The sequence below is a fragment of the Rhipicephalus sanguineus genome, unplaced genomic scaffold (assembly GCF_013339695.2).
Source record: "Rhipicephalus sanguineus isolate Rsan-2018 unplaced genomic scaffold, BIME_Rsan_1.4 Seq442, whole genome shotgun sequence".
NCBI lineage: Eukaryota > Metazoa > Arthropoda > Arachnida > Ixodida > Ixodidae > Rhipicephalus > Rhipicephalus sanguineus.
The window spans coordinates 31,450-57,552 of record NW_023615267.1 but is presented as its reverse complement, the minus strand read 5'-3'; the positions used below and the strand labels follow the sequence as shown (position 1 = coordinate 57,552).

The following is a 26,103-nucleotide window of genomic DNA, read 5'->3' as shown; positions in this document are numbered from 1 at the left end:
AGGAATATTTAGATAATCGAGGACCGATGAGTTGGGCATTTCGTTGGAGCCTTAGTTTCCCAACAGACGCCAAACGTACTCAGAAAGCAAAAATCCAGCAACAAAGCAAATGCTAGAATGAACCTATACTTACTGTCCACCAATAGCAGGGTAATTTAGCCGGCTGGAGTATGAAAAATCACATTGTTTTGACTTTCCCCCTTCCCTCCGTGTTATGATCGGCCTGCCTGGCTTTGGCACCGCTTGACGCATTGAGACGTTGCGGCTAGGACTACCCTGATTTCTTCCGGGTCAGCGGTTCCAGAGATGCACCAAGAGCGGCGACAACACGAAGGTCGTTCGTCTAATATTCTCAGGTTGTCTGCGCCCCTCGTAAAACCCTTTGGGTCACGCCTGACCGACTGACGGATTATGGAAGAGTTGTTGGCCCGTCGAGGCGGCTTGCTTTGTCGTCAAGGTGCCCGGACAAAGGGCCCAGCGTCTGGGAACCGTCTGCGGATGCATTTCCCACGTTCTCCGTGGCGCCTTGTTGCCGCTGTTTCCACAATTCGTGGTCTACCTGGCGCCGCATACCCCTCACTGCAACAGACCTACGAATTGACTTCCACGTAAGACTCGACGTCTTCGTGCTGTGCCGTGTAGTGCGCGATGGGCAGTGTTTTTCCCTCGCCATGGGACGGACTGGACGTGCCTCTTTCTCCTTTCGTGGGTTGGGAAGGAGGCGGCGTTTCACCTTCCCCTTTTGGGGCGGAGGTGAAGATGGACATTTCATTGGACTGTCCTGGCCTCCATTGTTTTTTTCCTACAGGGAACCCTGGAAGGCCAGAAAATAAAATGCGAGCGCCGATGCGCTCCCGACGAGCTCTCACAAGTTCTCTCAAGCTCTCACGAGCTCCGAGAGCTTCCATGATGCTAACCCCATCATGTAGCAACACGCTACCTTGTAAATAAACGTTACTGTAACAGCTCCGGGTTGGTTCCTCTCCTCGACATCTCCCCGGGACTCTGGCTGGCTCCGGGTCCTCTGGGCAGACCCCTATTAAATCATCCGTGGCTACAAGTGGAGCTGCACGGAAGAAAGAAAGAAGAAAGAAAGAAAGAATAAAGAAAGAAAGAAAGAAGAAAGAAAAAGAAGAAAGAAAGAAAGAAAGAAAGAAGAAAGAAAGAAAGAAAGAAAGAACAGAAAGAAAGGAAAGGAAAGAAAGAAGAAAGAACAATTTATCGGGTGTACCGAATTATCGTTGCGCGAAGCCTGAGAATCGAGAGTACATAGCGCGCGAGAGAGAACGAGCCGGAGATGTAAACGACGCCCAGACGCTAAAGTCCACAAAAACGCGGCCGATCTAGAGTGCAAGCGCGTACTTTCAGACTGGCTGGTGCTAAAGAGGACCAATTGCGCCGCCGAAAATGGAAGTTGCACATTTTCACTAAATCGCAACAAAATTACGAGCTATCTTCTTCATCATACGTGACGCTATAGATTAGACGACGGCACCGATTCAGCGCGCACGTTTAGTTATCTTCGAAGTCAGCGAACGTTGTATTGAACTGACGTGCAATTAAGTTGGGCGACAGCTTGCGTATATTCTGGGCCGATCGCTTGCTGCCATGGTGACTCCGCGGCTGTGACACAGCTGAACAAGAGATCATTCCGAGCTGCAGCAGCTGCATTCCGCAGGGATGGGGGGGGGGGGGGGGGGGGCGGTTCTCTTCGCTTTACGGCGCCTCACGCGATCGTGAACCCCTACCAGTCGGTCGATCGCCTTTAGGGTATACTGTCACTTTTGTCAAGCAGTATGTCAAGCGTGTCACGTCTCATCGTTGGAGCGACACAGTGGCGTAGCCCCCCCCCCCCCCGAAAATTTCTTTTTTGCCATTGCATATAGAGTCCAAAATGACACTCGACCACATGTGCCTGCCCGTCCCTCACTTCAGATCAAGGTAGTGACCCCCCCTCCCCTCCCGAAAAAATTTTCTGCCTACGCCCCTGGAGCGACATGCATGCATCTGACATGTCAGTCTCCTAACCATGTCAAACGCGCTCTGAAACTGATATCCCGCAAAGTCACCCAGAATGCGACCCCCAAAACCTGCCCGAACGTTGCTATCTTAAATCAGATGCTGCTAATGAACGGTTAATTGGAGCACATTGGCGTAGACAAAGCGGGGTTGCGGGTTTCAACCCCATCGAATGTTTTAGATTTTACATTTGCAACCGGTCGAAACCATTGTCAAATAAAATTACGTTAACCGCTAAGTTGTGTCTCTTATCTTCCCCAAGTACGTTTGGCCCATTGAAAGAAACCTCTTCAGCATATATGCACAAAAATGAATTTCTTGCAACGCCCCTGATGCATCCATATTTGACACTTCATATGGCACGCGTAATGGCTATAGACGAGGTGCCACTAAGTATTTTCTTTTACTTTTTTCCGATTTGTTTTCGGTCCTGCGAGCGAAAACAAATCGGCAAAAAGTAAAAGAAAGGACTTAGCGAAAACAAAGCCGACGAAAATGGGGCCGCTTTTCGGTCGTTCCGCAGCACCCATTTCTCGTTTGTGGGAAGCCGGGGTGCTGATGGGAAAGTTTTCGTGTGGGGCGGGTGGTGCGCTGGAGGTATGCTGCCGCGCTATCGGCGGCGATAACCCGTGCGAGAAGAATTGAACCGCGTGATGTGGAGGAGCGCTCTCGAGCCTTCCTTGTCAACAGGAGACCCATGGTCGTCAGTGACATGCCTGTTCCATGCATTTGGACTTCAACTAGCCACGTCCTTCGCGTGCGCAATTTTCGCATCGTTATCGCTCGCTTGTGGGTGCGCGAGTGTCCGTCGATTGGCTTCGGCCACTGCGTGCGCGAGTCGTCAGGGTCCGGACGTAGCTCACCATTAAGGCTACCGACGCGGCTGGCTGGGCGCAGACGCCGAAGGCCACCGCCTGCCAGGCGAGCATCCCGCTTCGCCGCCGGCGACACTGCGGCCACGCGTGTGGAAGGTTTTGCGGTTGTGTGTGCATAAAAGGGATAATTGACGCGCTATAGCCTGAGTGCGCAGGAGGTCCCGGAACTTGGTCGACTTCCTGACGCCCGCGTTGTATAGCAACAACGCATTGAGTTCCTTGCGATTCAATGAAAGAATAATAATAAGGAAAGTGTTCAGGATTCTAGGCTGATTTATAGGGTCTGTTCTAAGCGTTTTTCAATCGTCATCCGTACCGTGCCGTATTGCCATCCGAAAAGTACCCTGTCATTACCACCGCTGTCACACCGCAGATTAATTGTTCGTATATGTCTTTTTCGCAAGCTTTTCCGTACTATATATATATAGGACACTTCTAACGACACCAGTCCCCTTGATCATTCTCATAGTTCCTTTATGTCAACCCGAAGTGTTTTAATTTGTTTGTTCCCAGCACCTGTGAACACTGGAAAAACCTGTCAGGGGATGTAGTCGACATTACTGAATTATGACTTTTAAAACAGCTTTAGGTAATCTCACTGTAACTTTGTCAGCTTTCCTCGCATTTGTTTTTCTTGTGTGGTATTGCATTCCACTTATGCACTGCGGGCGTACCAGCTTACTTGTACCAAGATTGAAAACCTTAACCGAGCGCTCTAGAAAAGTCTTTACGACTGCACATTGGCGGTAGTCATGTGCACTTACAAGTACCTTTCCTCACTATGTATTAATGGATTAATTAATTGTTTTTAATTCCCCAATATCTTAAATACTGCATGAGTCGCTGACACGTCAATTGAGGGGGTAGGCCGCCTCAAATGACCTCGAAATCAAGCACTTATTAGCCGCGAAATACGCGATATAAATTGGACACGTGCTCGCCTGCAGCTATACTGAATTCCAAGCGAACTTTGATGGATACAGGACTGCCTTGCATTATCTCGGGGCTTCGACGCTTTTTGGTGGTCGCCGGCCTATAAACACGTCGCTTACGCATTGATAAGCAGTCGGGCGGGGGCTGGGGTTGATGCAATTTATAAGCAGGGATACCGTTACGACGCAGTTACGACTATTAATTACACACTTCTCTCGTTCTGTAGATCGGAGCGCCTGCAATGTTTATTTGTTGTTTGTTTGTTTGTTTGTTTGTTTGTTGCTTGCTGCTTGCTTTGTTTTTGTTTGTTTGTTTGTTTTTTGTTTGTTTGTTTGTTTTTGTTTGTTTGTTGTTGTTGTTTGTTTGTTTGTTAATATAACTCAGCTTTGCGCTCTGTAGTCGCATGTCCCTTTAATGCATTTTGCGGAGCTATACGACCAGCGAATGATGTTTTCGATGCTAAATAGTTGATGATGCTTGGCCTGCAAAAGGTTAAAGCTATGCTCAGTGCCGCCTCAGACAAACATGGTTGCGTCAGCACATGCTGACGCTTATCTCACCCGTCAGTTATGTCGCGAAGACTATCGACCAAGGGGCGTAGCGAGAAATGTTTTTCGGGGGGGGGGGGGGGGGGGTTCACCCATGCGTTAGGTATGTTCGTGCGTTGCGTTTGTATGTGTGCGTGTATGTATACGCAAGCAAAATTGAAAATTTCGGAGGGGGTTTGAACCCCCCCCCCAACCCCCCTTGGCTACGCCCCTGTATCGAACCATTCTATACATGGCGAAGTCGTGCGCGATACGACGATAAACGGGGGTGATATTGGCCCCGCACGGTGGTCTAGTGGTTATGGCGCTCGACTGCTGACCCGAAGGTCGCGGGATCGAATCCCGGCCGCGGCGGCTGCATTTTCGATGGAGGCGAATATGTCTGAGGCCCGTGTACTTAGATTAGGTGCACGTTAAAGAACCCCAGGTGGTCGAAATTTCCGGAGCCCTCCACTACGGCGTCTCTCATAATCATATCGTGGTTTTGGGACGTTAAACCCCAGATATTATTATTTAACGGGGTGATAGTTTACAAAGGCTAGGGTTTAACGTCCCAAAACCACGATATGATTATGAGGGACGCCGTCAGTGGGGGGCTCCGGAAATTTTCGACCACCTGGGGTTTCTTTAACGTGCACCTAATCTTAGTACACAGGCCTCAACATGTTCGCTCCATCGAAAATGCAGCCGCCGTGGCCGGGGTTTGATCACGCGACCTTCGGGTCAGCAGTCAAACGCCGTAACCATTAGACCACAGTGGCGGGGCAAGGACACACATCTTCCCCCCATGTAAATATAGAGTTCGGAGCGGGGTGATCTATGGTCCAGCATTTTGTGCAGCATTAGGGGACCTATCAGTTCCTTTGATTTTAAATGACTATGGTACGTAACTGGATAATGTGCACATCTGTAGCTGTTATAAGTGGTCTCAGCACGTCAAGGCCACTTACCCCCATTCGTACTGACGACAGCAGCCCTCACGGAAGTCAGCGACTGGCGACAGCTCTGAATAGACTGGGCGACCGGCAAAGCACGATCATTCAGGTCTGCCGCAGTCTTCTCAGCGTCTCTTTCTTGCGAAACGAGATAAACGAATGTAGTCATGCATCCATCAAAGTTCGCTTGGAAGCGCTTGATAGCGGCGCGGGGCAGCGCACATCATTGCACGTTTCGCAGGCTTTTTCTTTTTTTTTTTTTTGTGGAGGGTGGAGGGGGGGCTGAGAGAACCAGGCAAATTTTAGCCCGAAATAAATGCTTGATTCCGATGTTACATGAGGCGGCCTACAATTTTATAATTTACATGTTAGCGATTTCTAGAAATAATGAAAAAGCTTTAACTCGCGAGAATTCCGGTCGTTGGACATAAGTTGGCTCATTTAAAATGAGCGCCTAGTGGATTTGCGCAACATTCTTTTGAAAGAACATTACATCATGTGTGATAGCAACAAACAGTTCAAAATACGAGCGCATTTGTGAAGCCTTGATGCAAGCCTAAGTTCCAGTGAAGAAAAGCTCGAGACAAGACGCCCATGCGCCAAGTGCGACCGCAATTTCCGGCAAAAAAAGGCGATTCCGCTGTGGTGGTGGTGGTAGTGATGTTGTTGATGCAGGCAGTTTTAGCCTGGCCTACCTGGCCGGCAATTGCTCCGCCCGAGCGTCTCTTTCTGGTATTATATTTTTTAAAGCTGAGACAGACGGTATGATTTCCCTGCGATGTGCCGGCCGACGCGGCGGTGGGGGAGAGGGAATGGTGGCTGTTCCGATGCTATGAAGGTCACCATTCCGGTTTCCCCACCGCCGTTTCGGACGTCGCATCGCATGGAAAATCGTACCGTCTGTCTCGCCCTTTAGTCCAGCCTTTCTCAAATAATGTAAAAGAACAACCGACACTTCCTGGAGAACCATCCGCGCACCTTCTGCAAACACAATCTGTCCAGTGCACTCGTAGGGAAACACTCCTTTTTTCCATTCTGACCATCATCTTCCTGCTTTCACTGCAAAAGCGCTTGCAGGACCATATGTAGTGATCTGTATCTCACTTCTCTGTGAGTGTCCTCGCTTCAGCGCACCAAGAAAAGAAACTGTCAAAAGTGTTAGATAGACTTGACAATCGGCCATTGTCGGAGCAAAAGGAGACTGGCCGAAACCGTCCTCGGCACGAAGCTTTGAGAGCGTTGTTGCGCTTCTTGCGGACAACTAGTAAGCAGTGTGGTTTATCGTATTATTGTCCTTTTTTTATGACGTCTCTATTCTGTCGTCTTTCATTCCCCTTACCCAGCATTGGGTAGCCAGCCGGTCTGAGCCTGGCTAACATCCTTTGTCCTTTCGTTTTTTTTCTTTTCCTCCTCCTACACTTCATTACATTCCGTCCGTGCACAATAGAGAGGTAGCACCACTTGCTTTAAACGTCCATGCAGGAGTGCAGGCCGATCTCCTTCTCGCCCTGTAAAGTTGACTCGGCGCGGTTGAGTCCTCTTATACGCAGGGCTGATGCGGCGAATTACATAGAGATCGAAAATGACCTCGTATTGCCTCTTTTGGTTGTTGCTCATTCACAGGAGCTCTTATTTTTGGTTGCCTTGAAAGTGCTTCGTTGGTTAGTGCATCATGCTCTTTCGTTGCCGGTGATAAAAACATGCGAGGGCATCCACTGGAATGTATTCTAATTCCTTTTTTGGCAGCCTCTTTCAACGATGCTAATGACTGTTGGCAGAAACCTGTTGGGGGAGACCCACGAGATAGTTGTTGGCTGTTACATTGACATGAAATCCTGAGAGAATAACGACTTATTGTACGAGACCATTCTTTAGTGAAAAACCAAAAGACGCGTACCATCAAGGAAAAAAAGGTAAGACAGGACAGAAAGGGCGCCCTTTCTGTCCTGTCTTACCTTTTTTTCCTTGATGGTACGCGTCTTTTTGGTTTTCAGTAAGCATGTACCAACTAGCCCAACAAAAGTTCTATTAAGTTACCATTCTTTAGCTTGCAAAAAGGAGTAGTAATAGCTGCACATCTCTGCAATCGTTGAATACTTTAGATGGTCCAAACGGTCTGAGCATGCTGCCCCAACTGATGCGATCCAGTATGCCACCGCACAGCTGTTAGTGTCCCACACTGACGAAACTGTCCCCGTATGTGGATGGTTGGGATACTTCATATAGAAATGTTCGAGCACCAGGCAAGGCGCTTCAGAAGAAGGTGAACATAGGAATACCAAGGTCGCAAGAAACGTCCTCTAGCATCCAAGGCGGGCCACAATTTGTTTCCTTATTTTGGGGCTTTTAACACCCAGGAACTCTAATGGGTTTAGCGCGGCATAGAAATGAGATCTGTGCCTGGTGTTGAGTCTTCTGGTGAGCGATTTCCCAGTGAAAGACTCACTCAGTCTTAGAAGTACGTTGACTCAACGGAGCTTGCAAGGCCAGAAGAGCGGTAGGATTGGGCCTCATATTTCTGTTTGAGGCTGCCTGCGAAACCAGGCAAACCTTAGCACGAAATTTTCAGCGACCGGTGTTATTCGATCGTGTTCGCCTCATAGGCACTCTCAGCGATGAGAGACGCATTTCCGGCGTGGAACATTTTCGCAGCCTAGTGTGCCTCCGAAGTCCGGGTGCAATCTGCGCACCAGCATTTTGCAGCCGATCGATTTGCTCGCAACAACAATGCTAAATTTGGGAAACTCCTATGGCATCTTCAATGTACCCACAGCTTTAAAACTTAATCCGTTGTGTATCTTCCCATACGGCATACTCAACGCTAAGAAATTTCATCGAATATATGTGTTAACGACCAGGTCATTCGCTAATAGGAAAGGTTTTTTGTCAGCCGCGGCAAGTATACATACGAGAAATCAGTGCCTATCTAAGGCGGCCCTAAAGTGCTTCCAAACAAAATGCATTCTATATACCAACTCTTACCTTGTTGCGCTCGATAGTTGTGAAACGATATATTGTTATAAATGAATACCTTTTAGGGCTTCAATCTAGGCGCAATTCATAGAATTTTGAAAATTGTCCGCAACGTCGCAACGTTCAACCATTCGCGCCGCCAGTGGCAAGGGGGGGGGGGATGTTTAAATTCTATAGAATTTTTTATGTTTACATTCTCACTGAAATTCAATGTAAATTTCTCTGGATGGCTCTGATTATTCTTTCATTGTATTGGCTTTCACGTTTGGAGCGAACGTATTGGAACGGACATTCTTCACCGCGTGTTCCGCCGTCATGGTACGTGTTCATCGCTGCACTGGCGCCTCTAAATATTAACAGTATTCTACGTTCCAGAGCTAACCTTGCCTATATGAGTGATACACCGTAGCGAAGTTATGTTAATTTTTATTGAACATGGGCCGAAATCTACTCAGCATATATATCCATATGGACTTTTTTTTGCATTCATTGTGTCTGAACACCGCGGCCGCAGCTGGGGATCAACTTGTATCCCGACTTGCCGAACAGTATCTGTAAGGTCAATTAATATGCAGCATATGCCGCAGTGAGGTATATGTCCTGCGGCACTCGTGAACACGGTAAACGCAAGCAAGATCCCGAATACCAACACAGAATAAAATTAAAATATCATGTCTTTGTATTGACAAAAACGCGAGTTGAACCGCCGTTCATGGTCCAAGTAAAGCTGGCCACTAAGCTATGCTGACGACTCGCCGTTGAAAGAATACTTTGATTTTCAGTGAGAACACGTTTTTTTTTTACCCTTAGGGTGAGAGCAGTTGAATTTTTTAAAAGCATAACATTAAGGTATCTGCAGCATATAGGGCTTATGAACAATTTGGTAAGGTTTTTGCCGCTGTTATATAAGAGAATAGACACAATATGTTTCGAATATTGGCGCAGCTGCATTACCGGTGGGTCTTCTACATCAATAACTATTTCTTTTATATAGGTACTTCGCTTCTCGTCGTCAGAATTTCGATGGTTAACACTGAAACCTCGAGTGCCTTAACCAGTATCAGTATCAAAAGTGAGGAGTCGCGCATTCTTAAAAAAAAGAAAAAAAAAGTTAGTGAAATTGGTGGAGCGAAGTCTGCACCCCCCCCCAATCTATCCCGATATATATATATATATATATATATATATACTATATATATTATATATATATAATTATATATTATATATATATATATATATATGTGTGTGTGGTGTGTGTGTGGTGTGTGTGTGTGTGTGTGTGTGTGTGTGCGCGCGCACTGAATTGGCGAAATGGACGGAATGGATCGCGTGTTGTCTCAATTTCCCGAACAAGAAAAAAAGAGCACTGTCTTGGTGCAAGCCCTAGTAGCACGCAATGTCGCCACTACGTTGAAGCAACGTTCCCAATGTTGCGGCAACGTTGTGTCAACATTTGGTGCTACTAGGGAGAGCGAGGCGACATATTTTCTTTTCGTTATTAATATACACATGTCGTTATCGCGTCCCGGTGCAAACCGCCAGGAGCTCGATGTAAAAACGTAGCAGTGATATTTTATGTCAGTGTATCCCAAATGTTTGAGAAAGAACATTGCATAGGAAAACATATGGGGGAAATTGTCATCCATGTATTTGTTTGTACTGTGCTACAAGGGAAACTGAAGATGTTTGTCCCAGGTTCAAATTCCGGACCATACGAGATTCCGGAGCATAAAAATTCCGGACAATAGGAAGCTTTCCTTCCAAACGCTTTCTTCCATCTGTCGATGCCATCCAAACTGTATAAACTTTACCATTTCCGTGAAAACGGAAATAATGCGCACCGAAGGAAAAAAATATAAGGGGGAGATACCGACGTACGCCAGGATCGTGTTGCTTACGTCAAGCATTCGTGTAGAAATTGAGTATTTCGCATTAATTCTGGCAGACAGTAGCGATATGACAGCCCAAAGTGGTAGCTGCCTAGGTTTTCGTGAGACGTTATCGCAGATGTTAAAGAAATGACGGTCATTTTATCTAGCACCAGCAACCACACCTAGAAAACCTTGCCAAGTGCTAAATATGCGGCTACAAATGGCACGAGGCGGTTTGTATTTTTCGCATACGTGTCGCTGCTGCGGGTAACCTTGGCGTCGCGTCAGCGCCGACCGACCGCCGTTGCCGCCGTTGCTATGGGAAGGTGGCGCTGCAGTCTTCTGTTGGCGAGTAGTCTTCCGCGCGTTGCATCGGATCCCCTCAGCTGCTTGTTGTTCGTCGGCGGTGCCCCACGCTCGGCGAGCCAGCTGCAGTTCACCGGCGTCTCCTCAACAGATGACATAACCGACTACTCGCACCTAAAGCCCGCTGCGTGAGCGCGCCCAGAGCAACTGTGTGTCATCATCGTCTCTTCAACGTATGACTTTACCGTCGCGCCTGAAGCCCTGCTACGTCTGCGTCGAGAAAGCAACTGTGTTATCTGCTGCTTTTCGATAGCTTCATCATGCCGAATATCAGCTGTAACTTTGAGACAGTGAGTACACATACGGATTTATTTTGGGCAATTCAAGCAGGAGCATAAGCAGTTGCCCGACTACGTCTACGTAATTTTTCACCCGTACGTGAGGCCAGTATGATAATGTTGAATTCTGAGTGTCGGTTTATCGCAATAGTTCTCGCAATTGCGTAATTATTGTTGACGTGTCCGGCACACCTGAGGGAACCGTTTTGTTGATTAACATCCGGCCGAAAGTGACGACTTGGTCCACTTGCACAGGCGTGGGCTTGCATTCCCTCGTTCGCTCTTTGCTTTCAGTAGGACAGGCAGCTCTTGTGGCAGTCTTTTTTTTTTTTTTTCCAGCCAACGAAGACAAAATTGCCTTGCGGCTGGTAATTCCTTGGTGGCCTTGCGCCGCTCAACTACCGTGACCCAAAAGCGCCGATTGGTCGCGGATGTTGTGAAAGAAAACCGCTCTATCGTACGCGCATGCAGCCGGCCTTCTTGGAGCTCTCCAGCTGGCGACGTCTGGTTATACTGACGGAAAATGGGATGCTTACTCGGGATATTCCAGTGTTGAATAAGGGTGAAGGAACTATGTTTCTTCGATCTTAGTAAATAATGTCTTCTGGTTGTGAGGTAATTGATAGCTTCGTTTGTGTTATTAAAAACTCTACCTTCTCTAAAGCGGTGTCAAAGCACTGTGAATTTTATTAGAACCGCGAAGCAGTGTGCTGTAACTCTTTCTTTGGAATGAAAATTGCTATTGCTCGGTTCCGTGACGGCATTCCGAACAAAGTTCGATTAAGTTGGGTATTCACTTAAAACTTAGGCTAATTAATATGAAAGAAATACGTGTGATTGTGGTTAACGTCGAAATTTTATAATTAACACAGAAGGTTGTACAGGCGTGGGCGAGTAGTTCTTCTCGCATGGACACTGCATTGGGCATCCATTAAAGCTTAGTAGGAAGTTCAGCAATTATAATCGGCAATATGGAATGCATAAATGTTATTACGCTATTTAGTAGCATTTATCCTGAGGAACTGTATGATTAAAACAAAGTGCAAAAACCTCGTTCATGCTCTCTTTATCGTGCACAAAGCTGCTTACGTTAGTACTAAAATGAAAGTGCAAGGAAAGTTCCCAGCTGCCTGTTATTTAAATGTCATTTGGTTTGTTATGGCAACAGTACTAAAATTAAACTATTTGCTGAAGTGTGCACTTTGTAGATCATGTAGTGCATAGAGCAGAAATCAATGCATTTATTATTTTGTGATTATGTTTACATGTCTGTTAAATATATAATTAAGTGGTGCATCATTTTGAACCATGTATTTCATTTCCATGTGCGCTGAGATTTTTAAATTTTTTTTTGCCTGCTTGCTCCAATCTTCAGTTATCTACAGGAAAGTAAAATGTAAGGTGTTAAAATTGCTTGCTCTCTGTTTTCTTAATGGCATTTGCTTAGGCCAGACAGTGGCTGCTTATCTTTGCACTGTATGTGGAATAATGATGTGGGCTACACTACAGACAGTCAACAAATGACATCAGTGCTGCAAAGTTGTCTTATTTGTTTCACATATCACAGCAAAGTGATGTATGCTGTGCATACATCACTTTACTGCTATGTATTTTGCATTGATGGACTCCAACACAGTAATTTGCTTGTCCTGTTTTCTGCCTGCAGAACCACAAGTCCACCAATGTGGTCTTCCAGAAGCACCATGTCAGCAGAGACAAGCGAGGTCAGATCATGGGCCAGAAGGGAGGCTTTCGCGGCTGCACCATCTGGTTCACTGGTATGTTTAGGGCCCAGAAGGCACTTCTTGGCCTCCCATTTTCCAGCAAGCATATGTTGCAAAATATCTATAAATATGTTTAATTCAGAAGTACTTTTTCCTGGTGTGTGTGTGTGTGTGTGTGTGTGGTGTGTGTGTGTGTAATATATATATATATATATATATATGCACACACACTCGGCATATATGTACACCTCAGGGGTAGAAGAAATATCTTTGGTGGCCACTAGGTTATAAATGAAAAGTTATCTACTTCTCAAAATGCAGTGTTTATTAAGTCGATGTTTCGGCTGGAGCCAGGCCTTTTTTAAGACAAAGGCCAGGCTCCGTCCAAAAGGTTGACCTAATGAACAGTTGTTTCTGAGAGGTGCATCCACTTAAAAATATATGTAGGGGTCATCTGTCACCCTCCTGAGATCCTTTGGACATGCCAAAGCTTTTAAGTAGAATGTTTGTGTGTCTTGATAAAGACTTCTGCTTGGTTAGCTGCTTGTTACGGAATTTTCGCTCTGTTTCCTCTTACTGGCATTACAAAATAATAATAATAAGTATGTTAAAAAACTGCGCCATGCTCATCTCTGGAACATTTACGTGAATATATCATAGTCTCTGGAGATGTCATACAAACTGCTTAATAATGCATTGACACTCAAATGGCTACATAGCAATGCTACAGTTTCATGTTGCTACCCATATTACAGCTGCCTCTTTGTAAGTGTCATTACATCACTTCACTGGAATGAGTAGTAACCCCTTGTTGCCTCTTTTAAACTATGGTGCTTTTGCAATAATCAAGAGCTTCAATTACATGCTGGCATTTGCTCTTCATTGCTGTTAACGTCCTAAAGGTAGTTAAGCTAACTGCATACATGTTGTCCATTTATTCATTGACTTTATGCCACTGCCATCAAAACTCTTGATGTCATGACAAACATATTGCCTCTTCAGGTAGTGTGCCAGTCTTCAAATAGCCTGTGTGCATGTGACATTTAGTGCTTGTAGGGATAGTCATCAAATCCATAAAATTCAAATTACTTAAGAAGGCCCAGAGGGACATGCTGCTGGTGTCTAGCCTCTTTTTTTTTAACTCAAATTGTAGCTGTCTCTCTGGGTCTGCCATGTAGTGGCATCATGCGATTTTTCTAGTAACCTTTTCACTAGTGAAAAGAAAAAAAAAGGAGAGCACGCAAAACACTTTATTCTGAAGCACACATTTGTGAAAATCTCTGCAGGAGACCACCAGACAATGCGCTGTAAGAAAAAAAGGGGGAATGAAGTGTGTTCACTGCATGATAGCTTTTGACCATTTGTCCCTGGTCACAGTTCGTGAGCTGACACTAAAACAAAACTTAAACAGTGTGTCCAATGTAGCAGTGCCTTTGACCATACCATTATAGCAGCAGCTAAGTTTCTGATACGGCCTCTTACATTCACACCAACACCATGATCCACATTTGTGAAAATTTTCATTGGCGATTCATCAGAGTGGGTCTGCAGTACCAGCGGCTGTTGGAAAAAACTCTGAAGCTAGTTTTATTGCTTCTCATAACTTGAGAAGTGAAAGTACTGTTCAAAGAGGACGTAACTTCCTCTAAAATTTCTGGGCCATGCTGAAGCAGTATGCAAAATAAATTAGCCATGAAAGCAGAACTTTTCTACTACCATTAACAGTGGTACCTGTTTCCCAGCCTGGCTTTGTAACGACTTGTTTCACAACTTTTTGCTATGACTTGTCACTGAGTGCCTTGTTGTTGTAGCTACTTTATATGCATAGTTTGAACCCAGGCAGGGAAACAGCCCTTGCCGTCTAAAGTGGTACCGAGGTTCAGCTTCTGTGACATATATTTGTTCTTTAGTGTGTGCTAAAAATGTGTGTATCTGCTATAGTTAGTGCACTTTCTAGTCTACTGTAATGTCGCGGCATTGTTAACAGAATGGCAAAATGCTTACACCATTGAACATAGAACTCTGTTGTGTGGTAACAGTATACAGAATTCTGCAACTATCTCTACACTCGTTGGTTTGAATGCGACAGTGAAGAAACATTCAAGCAGCCTCCTTACAGACATGATGCAACCACAGAGCCTGTGCAAGATAGGAAGCCTGCACACGTGTTGAAAGCTGAGAGTCCATAACATTTGCAACTGTAAAACTTTCTTATGCCACACATATACATGCACTAGCTATGACCAATTGATCAGGCATGGAGCCCCATGGTTGCAAGGGAAAGTAACATTTTCCTTTGTGTGCTTTTGTATGTGCACAGGTCTGTCAGGTGCAGGCAAGACAACAGTGTCCTTTGGCGTGGAGGAGTACCTCTGTCTTCATGGAATTCCTGCCTATGCGCTTGATGGTGACAACATAAGACACGGGCTCAACAAGAACCTGGGCTTCTCCTCCCAGGACAGGGAGGAGAACATACGACGAGTGGCTGAGGTTGCCAAGCTTTTTGCTGACAGTGGTGTCGTATGTCTCACCAGTTTCATCAGTCCATATGCAAAGGTCAGTTGCATTCTGTCCTTATTCATAAGATACTTGTTAGAGCATATTGAATTTGGAGAGAGAAACAATGAACTCTGCCTAGACAAAAGAGGGATGCACACATGTGCCAGCAGCGGGGCTGATTGGGTGAGTAGCTAACTAAGCAGCTCCAAAACTGTCACTGCAGTCTCGTCATATAACTCAGCTTCTTAGGAGGCTGTACTTTATTTAAGGTTACCTGCATCAGACTAGTTGCAGTTGAAAATTAGATTTCTTGGTGTTACTGCAGTTAATCGATTCTAACACCCACACTTATAGCACATTAGATTTTCACAGCTATAAATGGAAAATGTAGTTCCTTGTAAATGTAGGGACCGAATCGGTCCCAGAATGTCGGGCTCTCTTCAAACTGTGGCTGGAGCCATTTCAACTTCCCAAATCTTCTACCCAGCCAGACAATATTTTTGTCAAATGTTACATTTAAACTGTTAGCTTGCCAGATTTTATTGTTGAATAAAAGTAATTTATCATTTGGGAAAAGAAATTTATTGCACCCAGTGGACTGGGCATCACTTTTCTGATAGTGATGTACCAGGTGGCCTCCTTATTGCTATCACCAGCCTGTAGCTTCTGTTGTTCAAGGGTGTTCATTCTGTTGTTCAAGGGTGTTCATGGTTTCATTATACAGTAAAATACCACTTGACGAACGTCAGTTAACAAACTATTCAGTTGTACAAACTTTTTGTAAGTCCCCCACCGAAGCGCCATTGGACCCAATGATAACGCATTCAGTTTAACGAATTTAGTGCAGACTGCATTTCAGTTCTACGAGCAATTTTGCGACACAATCCAATGCCTCTCACGTCATATTGATCAGAAATTGTTTAAAAGATGGGTACAGACAGCACATTGCATTTTGAGAACTATGTCATCTGTGACTCTCGCATGAGACATGCTTCACCCTGTCTACAGAAGAGATTGCAGCGAGAGGAGGAGGCGGAAGAAGTAAACCCTGTAGGGGAAGCACCAAGAATTTAGCAACGAAGCCCTGATGTACTTGGAAAAGTGAAATCCTTCGCTGCCCAACAGAGTGTTGTGCCGGAAAAGGTTTACGAGAGCTTGAACACGGTGACTCAATTTATGACCACTGCAGCCTTAAAGTGCACAAGTGCAGCAAAAGAGTACTGCATTCTTCAAAACATGCTAAATAAGCAGGTATTCACATTCAAGTAAGCAGCATTGCAAATAAAAGGGTTCAAAATTCATTCAACAACTTATGTTTTCTTTAGCTCCTGATAACAAGTTGAAACATAGCTATTTCAGTTCAGCGAACTTTCACTTTAACAAACTTTTCCATGGGGTTCCTTGAAGTTCGTTCAAGTGAAGTTTTACTGTATACTGCATTTCTTTAACACCTTGCCAACAATCGCCACATTACAAACCTCCAGAGCAGGCACGAAGAATATTACAGCTCAAATAGCTGCAGCAGATGTGTGAATTGGATTGCATCATTTTTAAATGTTAGTGACAAGAGTTTTTCACTATTGCAGCTTTGATATTGTAGTACTGGATTCTAACTCAAACTTATTTTCCCAAGAAAAAAGTGCTTGTTAGAATTGATTAAGCATCTATGTGTGTCCTTTATTTGGCTACTCTTGAGTTTGTGGATGTGGTTTTTTTTTCTCTGCAGGACCGTACTATGGCCAGAGAGATACACGAACAAGCCGGCTTGCTCTTCATTGAGTGCTTTGTCGACACCATTGGAAGTGTGCGAGAAAAGGGACGTCAAAGGTCTTTATAGGAAAGCTCGGGCAGGACAAATTAAAGGCAAGCTGATGCATTTTGCTAAGTAATGAATTTGCACTCATTTTATACTATGTGTTATGGCATTTTTACTATCCTCTTTCGAAAGCAATATGTCTTCGCATCTTTGTGCGAAGGTGTAATGCATTGGTGATTGACTAGTTTCACATACTTGCTAAGGAGAGCAACCAAGTTATGTATAGAAATGTGTGCATATTTCACATATAGTACGAGTGGGGATCTGCAGAACTGCCAGAAAAATGTTTTGAGAATGCCTGTGTGAAGAAAATGCTCATTAAGAAACCAGTAATCTCGCAAGTCACAGTTTGTGCTGGTACATTTCATCGTGGTCAGTTCCAGTGCATATTGTTTTTTTTTTGTTAATGTGGGGGATACTTTCTTAATCGGCTTTTTCTGTGCATGTGCACACCTGTATATGTTTTTTATTATTGTCTCAGTGCGTGTGATTTTTATTGCGATAGCAATTATAGGACACTCTCGGCGGATTTTTGCCGTCGCCGTCATGCCCCGGATATGTATATGTATGTAAAAGCCGCAAATGAAAATGATTCAGAAGAAAAAAATTCCGAAGCGTTCGATCGGGTTTCGAACGTTCTACCCCTCGCTCCGCAGCTCACTGCCTTAGACAATTACGCCATGCCTCATTCGTTTTCCAGGATACTAACGGCAGAATACAAACGCACGCGGCATTGGGTGAAACGCACGGGACGCCACACATGGCGAAATTAAAATTATGCGAGACGCGGTCCATGCTGCATCGTTGCCCGCATTGTGTTTTCGTCATATCGCTGGCAACCCATGCTAGTTTTCCATTTTGGTGGTGTAGTGCCACGTCACTTGTGGCCAGTCGGCCAGGGAAAAAGAAGAGCATCCCGTGGCTCGTGGTGGCGCGAGCTAGTGGGAACGCTTTGGCTCTTGTAGACTTATGACACAGGAGGGAAGAAACGAGACAGCTGAACCAGAATCCTCAGGCTAAAATTGCAGCGCAAATGCACAAGACACCCACAAAGAAAAAAAAACGTACGTAGTTCAAACCAAAACTTGTAACAGGGATGATAGTGTATTAGATACGCGAAGACATGAAATCATATTCAGATGGGTGCAGGGACATAGCCTCTGGAATATGTAACAACTAGACCCAAATGAAGTTTTATTTTACTGACGAGAATCGATGCCTGCGGGAACGAGAGACGTGGCTTCATGTGCCACTGCCAAGCGCCGTCTTTAATTATTCTCTTGTGGTCATGCGCTCTCCAGTTTTGTTCGCCGCCAAAGGAAGGCGCTGCAGGGTCTTGGGACGGCGCGGGCGCAAGAGTCGGAGTGGCTTGCGTTCTGCGCATGCGTCCTGGAGGCTCGCAAATTTCTTGGATCCGAAATTCTAAAACTTTCTAGCGTTTCGCCGAAGTAGCGCGCAGCAAGTTTCTAGCTGCTTGCTGTTCTCTGTGGCGTTTGGCGTTCCAATTTCTTGCTATCGCATTCATTGCTTCGTCCTTGAGGCGAAACTGTGACTTTGGGGGTTTGGGGGGGGGGGGGGCTTTTCTATTGTGGCTAACATATCAGCAAAATAAACTTGTTTTTTGAAAATTCCAATGTGGAGTCAGATTCGTAAGAGTGAAAGTTGCCACTCACCTGTAAGTTCATTTTTAGGAAGTTTGTTTCTTCAACCACAAGTCTTTGTAACTATTCCATATGGGTTGCCTTTGTGGCTTCATACTGCTTTTAGCTAGACACCAGTTTTCTTTTTATTAGTTTGTAGTCATGTTTCGCAAAGACAAAGGCAATGACATTTAGGTACAGTTTTATTTCTGGTTATCCTTTTCACAGACCATGATGTGATGTATAACTCTGGCACTTTAACATGATACAACTTTTATGACTTAAACAAATTATGGGGTTCTTTAGGTTTCACTGGAATAGATATGCCCTATGAAGCACCTGCCAAACCAGACCTTCTGATCAAAGCAGGCAAGGACACCATCAAAGACTGCGTGCAACAAGTAGTTGAACTCCTAAGAGAAAGGGTGAGATGCCAGTTTTAAGTGTAACTAGCTGCTAGTTTCAGCCAATGAAGCCAACAGACATTTAAGCCGAGGAAAGTATAGAGGACATTATTTTTGTTTTTTAACTGTAGTGTCATGATTATGACCTAAATTGAAAGGATTTAAAGTGGACGAAAAGGCACTATTTCTGTCGGTGGGATCTGAACCCACAACCTTCAAATTACGCGTCCATCTGTTGGTTTCATTGGTTGTCTAACAAAGAAACGAGCGCCTCAAACAATTCCCCTTCTTTTGTGCTACCTGCTAGTTTGTATTGAAACTGACTGAAATGTTTCGTTGAGAGTTTAAGATCCACTGCAAGGAGTGCCAAGAGCTTCAAACAGGACTGTCAGTGCTTGTGCAGCACCTGGGGTGCCACAGAGCTCATAACTTGCTGGAGAGCGATGCATTCTACCAGAGTGCTATATTTACTTGCACATGCTGTTGTGTCAGGTCGCCGTGAGTGTTCCAACAATGTAACACAGCTGTGTTGTAGCATGTCTAACCAACTCGCCATAAAAGTTCATGAAATTTTGTTGTGGCTGCGTTTGCATATGCACTATATTGAATTACTTAACATATATTGTTATGCATAGACCAGTTTATGACCACGTTTTAATGCATACCTAGAGCTTTGAAGCATTTTTTAGAGGCCTCATTTAATGGCTTCATGACAGCTCTGAGTACACAGGCAGGTTTGAAGCTTTTGGCAAAAGTTGCATCTAGCCTTTGGCATGGGCATTCCACACCCTGAAGGAACAGATTCCAAACCTGCTTGCATGCTATATAATAAATATTTTTCATTGTAATCTTGTTTAGCATTTTGTGCACTATAATCAGAAAGTGAATGCCTTTTTGGCAAACATGGTGCAAGAAAACTAGAAAGCAATGCAAGAAATTATAATGCAGTTGAAGCTACATATCTCTTGTTCAAACATGTGCCCGCCTCTTATTTCCTGCAACTTTGAAACAGGCAACACTGGTGGCGACACCTGATTACGCATAGCCTAACGCATAACATTGCAGCAACTTGCCCGCTTTAAGCATAACAGTAAAGCATTAGCAGTGAGACAATTAGCAACTCGCAGTATTCTCGTTGCTTTTTTTTTTTTTTTGCGACAAGAACAGCAACGCGACGGAGAAAACAGAAAAAAAAAATTATTGTAGTTGGACAAAACATCACAAGATGTCACAACCGGCTCTGCAGCTGCTGTTATTGCTGCAGCCGTCAACAGCTCTGGTAACCAGGTATCCGCAAACGTTAGGAAGTCTACAGACAAACTAAAGCTGTCTACTGCCGGGATCATATTGCGTAGTGGACAGATAACTGCTTCGGCGGTCGGATGTGCGTACATGGGATTGGTATGCCTTGAGAACGCAGCGTTGTCCACTCTAAATACGAGTCAGTAAAGTGTACATCACGTCACTTGCATGTTGCACGTAAACACGGCTACAGAGCGCAAATGTTGGGATTTTACTGCTTCCTTCGTCACTTCTCAACCTGCTACTTTAAAAATGATCGAAGCGCAAATGTTTCAGCACGTCTAATGCTGCGGCTGCTCCAAGCCTCGCAGTAAACGTCACCTCAGTTGGACGACACGGACAAAATTGCAGCCACCAGCGAGATTCGTGAAGTGAATCGAGCTTTTCTGGCTGACTTTTACACTCCTCCCAGCTCTTTTGTCCATCGCCGCACTAGATAAGCAACATTGTTTGACGATTGAGGAAACAAGCACTCTCAACGCTCAACACAGCAGACGAAACAGCAGCACTGACAACATGGCAGAAGCTGGCCAGTGACTTCACTGGATCTCGCGGTCACCTGATAGTATTCGTTAACGAGTAGGCCGACTACGTCGCGGGGCCACCTAGTGCTCTTCGAAATTGAAACTGCCTCCGGTCGTAACATACGAGCTTATAATTAAGCATTTATCTCGCGCTGGGGCAAAATGAGTTTCGTTGCCGCTAGAGTCAGTAGCCACTGATTAAGAGGAAGAAACAGAGGTTCACAAATTTTTTGTCACCACTCATTTAAGAGCCACTATGGCTAGCTGTTGTGGAGGTTTCGTTTGAATTGGTACAATGCTCATGGAACACTGTGCCCCTTAAACAAGCCATCATGTGCGAGAAGCAGTCGGGGATTCATTCCGGGTGGTGCCATGTCTACAGGGTGCCAAGGGAAAGCGCAGTGTATACTGCTGTGCACTTACAGTATCTTTTTACTCCACAATGATTTGTCAATATATTAATTTACTAGTTTACAAAGAAAGCTTGACATTTGGTTGAAAGCTCCTATACTTTTATTCGGGATTCTTCTAGGGCATATTTACACTTTTCAATACATACATTATTCTGAATACCTGGATTTAGTATAAGGAGGTTTGGCAGCTTGGTTGTTGTAAATTCTTTGGTTCACTGTGTGAATACTGGCATTTGTACAGGGTGTCATCCCAGGCAGTGTGGTGGACTGTGTCAAGGAACTTTTTGTGAGCCCTGAGTACCTGCCAGCTGCGATGGAAGAGGCAGCGGCACTGCCAAGTGTGGAAATTTCCAAGCTGGACCTACAGTGGGTCCAGGTGTTATCTGAAGGTTGGGCCACACCCCTCACTGGCTTTATGCGTGAGGCTGAATTCCTACAGAGCCAGCACTTTGGCTGTTACCTTGAAGGTGAGAAGGCATTGAAGGGTTGAATGCCTAGCTAAGGAACTATTTCATGGCCTACTTTCTGGTGTAATTTTTTACCAAAAGTGTAATAAGATATGGCTGACTGGATCATGACTTCTACTTGTCTTCATTAGGTGGTGTTACCAACCAGTCAATTCCGATTGTACTGCCTGTGACGACAGAGGATAAGGATCGCCTTGAAAATGAGCCTGCATTTGCGCTAAAGTACAATGGCAAGGTGTTGATATCTTACGCCAACCCGAATTCTATCCCCACCGCAAGGAGGAACGCTGCTCAAGACAGTTCGGAACAAGTTGCAAGGGGCACCCTTACATAAGTGTGAGAATCTTATACATCTTGTAGCACAAGTCTGTAGCTTGTGCATGAGGACATTGTCACGAAATAAGCTTTGCACTCTTGAAGTGGCTTGCTTTCCTAATTCTGAAGCATCTTAATTACATAGAATAACATGGCTGTTAAAGGGCCTCTGAACCTCCTCAAGCACTGCTGCATTCTCCTCTCCTAAAACTTCCTGTCTTTTCATAGCATGTCATATGTACAGTTGCCAGCTACATTAAACTTGCTTCTTTTTTTAGATGATTTACGAAAGTGGTGACTGGCTTGTTGGAGGTGAGCTTGAGTTCTAGAGCGAATTCGCTGGAATGATGGACTTGACGAATACCGGCTCACCAAAAGAACTCAGGAAAGCATTCTCGAAGCTTGGGGTATGTACTCTTACCTTTGCATGTCAGATATGGCTCTTTGGATTAACAAATCCATTACGGCTCACTTCAAGTGAAACAGTTCAATTTGTCTACTCAAGTACACTTGTGGCGCGATTTTGTACGCGTTCTTAAAATGGACGGAGGCGGTCCGTTACATCCAGCCGCACGCGATTGATCAATGCAAGGCCGTGATGTCTGTCGCGGTTGGATCACATTGGCCATTCGCATGCAGCTAGATGCAACGGACCGCCTCCGTTCGTTTTAAGAACACGTACAAAATCGCGCCATTGATCTGGAAATATCACTCTGATATTCAGATATGTCCTTCATGCAAAAGTGTAGTAGCATTGTACTATGCATGTACCAAACATTGTTCTGAGCCCAACCCTTCAATGCACTTCTCTCAACAGGGCACTATAACTTCTTATGTCATTAGGATATTTAGTACAGAGTAATTTAAAGTCAATGTTTTGGAAGATGCTCTGAAACAAGAATCTGAAGGGCAGTATGCACCACGGAGGAAAAATGAGTTGGGTGCATGTCTGTTTTGCTCGCCACACATATGTGCATGACTTATGCAAATTGCTACTGTTGGTCATCAAGCAGTCCACAAGAAAGTATGGATAGAGCCATCTTTCACTGTGCGACTCCATGCATGCGATGCCATGCTGGAAATACCTGCACCATCGAATTTGTCTTTGTGGACAAGTGCTTTCCATGATTGGCATTTTAGGGATAAACCGAAATGAATTTCACCCCCTTTGATGAATTTTTGTACGAGTTTTGAATCTCTGTACACCACATCTGCACTTCATGGAAAGGCCATAGTGACAGCAGCATGATACTTATTCGCAGGTCCAAAGTTTGCACTGAACTAGTAAATGCTTTGCATTCGTCCTTGCAGTGTTAGACGTAATTGTAAACGGGCTCTAATGTTCGGCAAGCTGAACACAATTTTTTAATCTTGACAGTGTGTAGTGTTGGTAGTACTAAGTCGAACCCGTTTATAACGAACTCGAAAGTGCCGCGAAAACTGGTCGTTATATCGGTAGTTGGTTAAAATGGTCTCACCCTCAAAAACATGCATTTAGCGACCAAGTCGCTTTTTTTTTCTGCGCATTTTTATTGAAAAGTGCTAACAACTCCTCCGGTGAGAAGTTAGGCCTTTTCGCGTTGTGAAGCGAGGCCCGCTGCGTGCACGAGTGAATTAAACCGCCTTTGCAGTGAAGCGACACCGTTTCACTGAACCGCGGTACCGCTACTTGGAGCCGATCATGCCTGGCTAGTTGCTTGAAGTGCGTCGCCTACTCGGCTTACGCCATCACTGCTGGGCTGCTTGCATTTGTACGCACATTTGTGCGCTCTTTGTGCCCGTTTCACTTCGGAGCGTGCACGGGTGCGGCGAGCCGTTGTCACCCCGAACAGTTTACGTCACACGTGCAGCGAGCCGATAGCTGCAGATGACTGATAAGGTTGTCGGCGATAAATCATAATGGAACGTTCATCGCCGGCCGCCACATCGCCTTCGCTCTTTTCTGATGCTTATCCGTGAAGGAATCGCCGCAATCGCGCGGAAGTCGTAATCATTGATCGGCTGGTCTCTGCCGTAACCGAAAGATGAAAGACATTTGCGGCACATTGTGAGGCGGACGCAGGGAGTGACATTTAAGAGCCGAAAAGTTATCGCGGCATCGCTTATTGCATTTATGGCTTCTTGCGCTCCAAGGCATGGTTCATCGTAGGCGGTTCGTAGCATGCAGAGAACAGCGCAGGAAAGGTTGCCGTGCGAAAGTGACTGCAGGCTTCCAGGCTGCCTACTATTTCTTCCTTTCTTCTTCTTTTTTTTTATCCCCACTGCCATTCTGCCACTCAGAAAACGATTGGAAAGCGAGTGACCTCGCTTGTATCGTCGGAAAGCAGGCGTGCGGTGCTCGCCGATCTCGGGTATCTTCGTCACGAGTAAACTAGACCAGGGCACGCTTGAGCGCGCGCCTCTCATGCTTCAGAAGGCCTACTTCAAATTTTTTCGCTTCGTATACGCCATATTTTACCGCGACCGGGTCTGAAGGTGTTGTAAAAGTAGGAGGCTTTGAAAATTTTCACTATATGGGACGCAATTCAATGGGTAGCATAGAAATCGTAAGGCACCAAGTATGGTCGTTATAACCGATAGATCGTTATCCGGGATCGTTATAAGTGGGTTCGACTGACTGCCACCAGTAGAAGCTGTAGAATGGACGCGGAGGAAGGACCAAGAACAAAGGGCCAAGCCGCACCACGAGAAGAGATGTGCGGATTAGGGCAGACAAGAAGCAAGAACTGGTTTGAAAAGGAAGTCTGTTCTGAAACTGAAGCCGAGCACAATTACCTTCTCCACTCGTGTGGACATGTGATGTTCCGATAACAATTTGGCGCTAAAAAACTGCAGCGAAACAAAGACACGGACAAAGACAGCAAGGACGAGCGTCGTCTTTGTGTCCTTTTTGTGCTGCAGTTTTTAGCAAAGATGTACGACAGGCCCAACTCGCTACTTTAATCAGCATGGCACCTACCCATACAGGCTGATTTGTTCCTGCTAGGCATTCATTCTATCTTATCGCAAATAAAAATGTGCTGCAGTGTAACTTATCCTGCAAGGCTTGCACAGTCTTTAGAGTGTTGATGCAGCCTTTGAGAAGCAAATACGAAATAAATTCCCACTTTTCACAACCTGGTGGAACTGTCAGGAACATGGAGATTTTGATTAAACTTCAGGCTGACATTTTGTTTGTAATTATATTCCAGAACCCCTTTCAGTTCGATATAAGCGGGATCGTATATTGCTGTTTCCATACCCATGGAACAGGGCCTACAGCATCCTTTACTGCACTTAATCTTGATATTGTCTATCTAAAGCTCCATAAAGCTTAGTGGAGCTATCGACCTTGTAAATCTGGGCTGCAGTTGTGGTACAGTGGTTACAGGGCTAGTCTGCTGACCCAAAAGACGAAGGTTCAATTCCGGCTCTGGGACTTGTTTCGATGGAGGCTAAATGCTAGAGGCCTGGTACTAGATTTAGGCACACGTTAAAGAACCCCAGTGGTCGAAATTTTGAAGCCTTCACTACAGTGTGCCTCACAATAATATTGTAGTTTTGGCACGTGAAACCACGGAAATTATTAATGATAATACTATTATTATTACCTGCATTTATGTTCATAATGGTTGTGGATATGTTAAAAATAGTAGTGCTGCAGAGCTCACTTGGAAAATGAAGTTATTAACTATTTTTGCTGTTAAGTGATGTTAATGTGTGTTCCTCTTAAGCCTATCTTCATATTTTTATGGTATACTTTCACTATATTGGCTAAGGGACTGAGCACAATAAATTCAGATGGTGCATATTTGGCACATGCAAAGCTATGAAAAACTATTGAAAATTGGGAAATGAGCACCAGATGTTACTTGTGTTCGCAAGTTACGCTTACAGTTGGGCATGTGTGACAATATTGCCGAAACATTTCACAGGCAGATGCAGTGTTGCATTTCAACTGAGGACCCTGTTCACAATGGCCATGCATGCTCATGCAAGACACAAGGAAACATTGACAGAAAAGGTTACAGGAAGCCAGTGTTGTTGCTTCATCCACTTGGGAGTACTTGGGAAGCAAGGCACCTTAACCCATTTCTAATACACATCACTAATTTGAGGAATCGAATGAAAAATTACTGTTGATTTTCTTTAATGGTTATATAATGATAAAAGGTTGTTGGCCAGATGCACCTGTATATGAGAGTGCAATCAACTTCAGGAA

The 26,103-nt window shown here is 44.9% G+C and overlaps 1 pseudogene; it reads left to right on the top strand.

Moving 5' to 3' along the window:
* Positions 1-26,103, top strand: part of LOC119377375 (bifunctional 3'-phosphoadenosine 5'-phosphosulfate synthase-like) — a 63,607-nt pseudogene that overhangs the window by 24,908 nt on the left and 12,596 nt on the right.